This window comes from Chinchilla lanigera, unplaced genomic scaffold, assembly GCF_000276665.1.
Source record: "Chinchilla lanigera isolate Chin_1 unplaced genomic scaffold, ChiLan1.0 scaffold00046, whole genome shotgun sequence".
NCBI lineage: Eukaryota > Metazoa > Chordata > Mammalia > Rodentia > Chinchillidae > Chinchilla > Chinchilla lanigera.
Genome location: NW_004955447.1, coordinates 18,274,824 through 18,280,885, shown reverse-complemented (window position 1 = coordinate 18,280,885; position 6,062 = coordinate 18,274,824). Strand labels below are relative to the sequence as shown.

Sequence of the window (6,062 nt, the reverse complement as noted above, 5' to 3'; positions counted from 1 at the left end):
CAGTGTTATTAGTTACTACAGCACCAGGGTTTCCCCTACCACCGGGCAGCTTCCACACGTGACAAACACACGCTGATAAGCTTCCACTGAGAATGGGGCTTGTCATATTGGCACTGTTGACTGTTGGGGGGCAGTGTTCTGTTGTGAGGGGTCGTCCTGTGAGTGTAGGATGTTTAGCCACGCTCTGACCTCTACCCACCAGATGCTAGTAGCACTCCTCTGGTCTCCACAAACTGTCTCTAGACGCTGTCAGTGTCCCCAAGGGATGGGAGAATCGGTTGAGAATCAGTGAGAGTTTCCCCCAATTTCAGAATATAAGAAAGACAAGAGTTTCTACACAGAGAGAATGATGTTATAAGCCCTTCCCTAAAAGTCCATCACAGCGACTGCACCTGCCTTCCCTTCATCTGCCATCAACAGCTTTGATTTCAGGTCATCTTCATATGACCTGTGGTACTCAGTACAGAGCTCTATTTACATAGTAGGTGCTCATTAAAATTTATTGAATGAATAAAAAGATCCACTGTTCCCCACTTCTCTCTATGTGGTCAGGGTAGGCTCCTGAGAATTTAACATGGGGTCTGGCTTAAGCCAACCAGTCTGGCCTATTTTTTCTGGACGGTGTAACAGGTTCCAGGCATACACACAAGTCACACCAGGTTTATGAAAATGAGTCACAGACCATGCTGGGGATGTTGGGTCAAACACTCTTAGCTCAACGTTCCTTTGCTTTTTCTGCTGGCTTGGAGACTGGAAGGATGTAACCCTGACCACTGTCTTGCTATTATAAGCCACCGTAAAAGAAGAGCCTGACTGAGAGTCGGGCAGTAGAAGTGGAGCAGGGCCGAGAGCTGAAGAAAAGGTGCTCAGATCAGGATCTGTGTCCCTGGATCCAGCGGCCTTTCATTGCTGCAGTTGTGGCCAGATCCACCTCTGGATTTCTCAGTGCTTGCACCAGCACATTCCCACAGGTGTGTGTTTCTGCCTTTATTTATTTTGCCCCTGAGGCTGGGCTCTTCGTCGTGAGTCACTGTGAACACAGGGCACTGCGGAAGCTCTGGTCTGCTGTGGACGTATCAGATCTCGTCAGACCCGGCGCGGATGCTGACTGAGCATCACAGGGCCTGGGGCTGGGAACACCTCGGAAGTCACGGTGCGGCCTTCGCCTGCTGAAGGGGCTCTGCCCTGTCCTTGTTAGAACACTGGCACCATGCTTCAACGCGTTTACACGGGCAGGACTTGCCCAATCCTTTGAATTCCCTTAGTCAGCTTTGGCTTGCAGTGAATTCCTACTCACATGAGGGCAGACCTGCCTCCGAAAAGCTTCCATCCTGAAAATAAAGGCAGCTGAATCTAAATAGAACAGTGTTCTTACAATGGGGACAAATGCTGAGGGTTTCTGGTCAGTTTTCCTCCATCTCAACCACACTCAAGTGTTTCAGCTCCCTCTGCAGAACCACGGTCCGAACCTTTGCCATCGTAAAGAGGAGTCTTTGGAGTGGCGCCTGCCCCAGTTGTGACCCATCTTCCTGACCATTAACGTGGCCTCAGAAAAGGGCAAACGGGGATGAAATTAGCTCTCTGTCATGGCTTCAGGGAGCAGTCCAAAGACTGGCGCTCGCCATGTGCTTTCAGCTCGTAATTCAGGACCTGACACATCTAGTGCTAGGTTCCATAAATTATTATTATCTTTGTCATCGTTGCTGTCCTTGGGGGACGTGACTTTAGGGTATTTTCTTAAAATATAATGTCCAAAATTCGGTACAGTATTTCAGATGGGATCTGATCATCCCGGCGTTTTGATATCTCTGGTTTATTTGAGGTCTTTTTCCACGTGTATTAGTCATGGAGACTGGCACGGGTGGTCCTAATAACAGCACTGCCGGGTGGCTCAGCCCTCTCGCTCGCCAGGGTGTAGGTGGACACCAACATCACGGAGCATGTGCTCTTTACCCGGAGACTATCAGCACAGAGGTCCAGCTTCTGAGCTCCCGGAGGCCTGAAATCAAGGCCGCATCTCGGGGCAGCTCATGAGGCCTGTTTTTCTTTCCATGGCGTAACTTGTGGCCGGAGGGAAGAGGAAGCTGATGTCTCCACTGGCCGGGGGTGACTCCCCAAGAACGACGCAGCTGATTCTGTGGTGGGGGACACCCGGGAAAACAAGCACAGGACAGCGCTCTCTGCCCCATGGGGACATGTCAAGTCCACAGCCAGCTCCTCGGTGCCCAGCCGGTGTTTGTAGTTTGTGAGCAAACTTGTCAGCATCCATGCTGGCTGACTGCACTCTGCCCTGGGAAGAAAGCGTCCCGTATTAATCGCAGATGGTGCACGGGTCCCTTCAGCAGTCAACAGAGAAAATCTCAGTGCTCACCGTGTATCACGCACCGTTACTACAGTAATGGAAGAGCTGTGTGTGGCGACACTGCTGTAATTCCAGCACTCTGGGAGGCTGAGGCAGGAGGATCAAAAGCTCAAGCCCAGGCAGGGCAATTTAGCTGTTTAGCTAAAACTTACCTCAACATAAAAAAAATAAAAAACAGTTGTAGGGGATGTAGCTCAGTGCAAAGGCCCTGGGCTCAACTCCCATTAACGCGCGCATGCACACACACACACACACACACACACACACACCCCACAGAGTAATAGTAAAAGAAATAACAAGGGATGCCATTTGTTGGACAATTACAATTCTTGCGTTATTCCCGTCACTTTAGAGATCAGGCAAGGGGGTTTCCAGGGTAATCACTTGCCTGAGAGCATACACAGCAACTTAAGAAGCAGGATCCCCTGGATTTTATCCTCAAGGGCGAAGCCCCCGTAACAGCTCCTGCCTTCTGGGTCCCAGGGAATTTCTCCACATCCTGCCCGGCCTGGCTCTTCGCTCTCGTCCAGTGAGAGGCAGGCTCGCGGGTGCTCTCCACGCCGCCCCTCCGCTGGGCCCGGTCGGAGGCAGCGAGGCGCTGTGCGAGGCGCAGGGGTCAGCGCGCCCCTGTCCGCGAGGAGGGCAGAGGGGGAGCCGCCGGGACCCCGCCTGAGATCCCGCTCCCGGGAACACTGGAAACGGTAGAGCGATTTGCGATACTAAATGAGATAGTGCTTAGCGCTCCTGCTGTCCCGCGGCAAGCCCGCTTTCCTCGGGAGCCTGTCCTCGCTCCCTCTGGTGGGTCAAACCACCTGTTTTCGTAAGGACTTACAGTTTCCTACTACAGCGCCAATCACAGTGGGCAATGTATGTATAAAATCATTGCAAATCCTAGCAGTACTGTATATAGCATCATGGAGATATACACATAGATACCAATTTTAGTTATTGATTTCATCTAAAAACCAATCCGTCTCTCTCTGCAGGCGCCGTAGGAGCCAGGCTGATAAGTTCTCCCTGCCACTGCATTCCCTAGAGCCGTGGTGGATACGCAGCAAGTATTTCTGGGACGGAAAACTGAAGGAATCCGTTAGGAGTTTGCCGAGAGGAAAGGGCGTTGTTACGGGGCGGTTGAGCCAGGTGCGAGGGACGCAGGTGGTGCTGACCAGGATTCCTCCGTGAGGAGGTACAGGAGAACTTTCTCTCCCACCCTGACGTCCCGAAAGACTGGGCTTCCACCGAAACGCTGGCTGTTTTTATGCCCGCAGACTCTGTGAGGCTTATAGATCGTGATATTCTTCTTGTTGTTTTCGCGCTAGGAGGCTTAGAGTTAATTTTCTTACCTACTTCTAGCAACAGGGTTATATTTTAATATATTACCGTAGGTACTACTCTTGCCCAATTCCAGTATTTTTCTAACTTTAACTTACTAATTATTTCTACGTTTATTTACATTTTAATAATGTTATAATTTTTTAAAAATGAGATTTTGAGCCAGGTGTGGTGGGGAAAACCTGTAATTCCAGCATTCTGGGAGACCGAGGCAGGGAGATTGCAAGTTCAAGCCCAATTTAGTGACTTGGTGAGACTTTGTCTCAAAATAAAAGATTTTCTAAGGGGTAGGGATGCAGCTCAGTGTGAAGGCCTTGAGTTCAATTACCAGCATTTCAAAAAGAAAAAAGAGGGAGAGATTTTGTGTGAATTAATGCTTTAGTGAATAATGGTTGCTGTTGCGCTGAACTCACAACTACAAATTTTAATATGCTAAGTGGTAACCTTCTCCTGCTTTCCAATGTTTTTCTAATCCTAAGTGATCCTTTTGATTTTTCTATGTTTATTTATATTTTAATAATGTTATCTTATACCTTCCCAGAAATGAGAGTTTGTGGAAATTAATACTTAAATAGGTAAGCATCCCTGATTCCTGATGTGGAAACCAGCCCACGGCAAGCTTTAACATCACCGGCGCTTTGGAAAGGACACTAGCTTTCTAATTAACCTTCACTGGGGATCCCATCTAGGGTGACGTCACCGACGCCTGTGTGGGGTAGAGCACGTCAGAGTTAAGGTTCCAGCCAGAAGCAGAGCTTCGCATGAGATGACAGACTTTCTACCGCCTCGCTCTGAATCCTGAGACATTATCATGAGGAATATCTACACTTTGCAGAATTTTGACCAAGAGAAGTTGACTTATCATTTCTTCTGCACATTCCAAGCTTTTGGCTCATCTCACCGTCTCATTGGCTGCCAGTGACTCTGACGTGTCACACTGGTCCAGCTGGGGGAGCCATACTGATATTAAAACTTAAAGCACTGGAAGAGAATTCTCCCAAGGGAAAGTTTCCGAGGAATTACTGTTCAACTAGTCTCTGTCATCCCTCTGTAACCCCAAAATGAAAACAATAATTTAAAAGCTTATGTTGTCCCCAGCCAAATAACCACAATCTGCTCCCAATGTAAGGTTCTGTAATTACATTATTTTGAAGAAATTCAATAAAATCTATCCTACGGTACTGTTTTTGTATTTTGCTATATTAAGCCATTCCAGATGGCGACTGAACAACATACCTTTGAAGAGCCTTTTATTTATTTTCTCTAGTCTAATAGTAGCATTTCACAGCTTTTGCAACGTTTTAAGTTGCTGCCTGCTTTTGGCACCTTACCCAGTAATTGTTTGCTGAAACCAATCCTAGTAATTCTACTTTGGTGAAAATATTGGCAAATATTAATGTATTCTAGTAGTTTACATGAACATTCAGCAAATATTAATGCTCATGTAAGCTCTTATTCTGAAAATTAACTAGTGGACAATTATGGCAAGGACTAGAAAATTACTAAATATTCATAACTATAACCAAATTTACAGTTGTTTTGAAGGTTCATAAGAATTTGGACAGATCTTTTGAATTTGAAAGACATACTAATATGGTGACAATGGAAGAGTATTCAAAATCAGAAAATGTATTTTCAAGTCTAATGGGGCCAGGCATGTACCCTAATGCGTACACAGGATGCATACAATGCCTTGAGGTCTTTAGGACATTAGGCGAGCCATCAGGGCCCTATTTGCCATAAAGCCTCTGTAGGTATCCTGGGAACATGCTTAGGAGATGGTGTTAGAAATTTGGAACTAATATTCTCAAACAAAGAGAGAAAATCCTTTCTCCAGCTGATGAAGAAGTGTCCTGGAGGTTTAAGGAGCTCACAGGACGAGAGTGTTACACATGACTTCCTTTCTGGTGTTGGTTTCTGTCCACAGGGAAAGGGCTTCCTGGGGCCATAAAATAGGCTCTGGCCAAGCTGCGTGAACCCCTACCTCAAGGCAGAAGACTGCAAAACTGATCTTCTCCATATTTTGAGAGCTGAATACGGATATGTTCCCTGGCTTGAAATCCAGCGTATCAGCCAATAATCAGTAACTGGTGCTTCTCAGAGAGATGACTGACTTCCACCCTGCTGTCGTTGGCCAGGACTTTCCTGTCTAAACTGCCCAAGTGAACCATCTTCCTACTGTTCACAAAATACCTTCTTGCGCTGTTCTGACTTCTGAATTATACACGGAAATGGGAAATACTTGGAGCCGGAGTTGGGAGGGAGTAAAGGATGATGGTAGGGGACAGCCTGACTGATGGAGAGACAGTGCTGGTCTTGCTGTGTCGTGAATAAGTGCACAGGCCCTGAGGCCAGACTGCTGTGGACT

General features: G+C 47.3%; 1 long non-coding RNA gene across 1 annotated transcript; it reads left to right on the top strand.

Annotated features, from left to right (window-relative positions):
- The first annotated feature begins 2,960 nt into the window (after positions 1 to 2,960).
- On the top strand, positions 2,961 to 4,867 carry LOC106149510. The gene is made up of 3 exons (XR_001235753.1): positions 2,961 to 3,229; positions 3,349 to 3,548; positions 4,236 to 4,867. It is a non-coding gene; the product is annotated as an uncharacterized LOC106149510 (long non-coding RNA).
- The last annotated feature ends 1,195 nt before the right edge of the window (positions 4,868 to 6,062 follow it).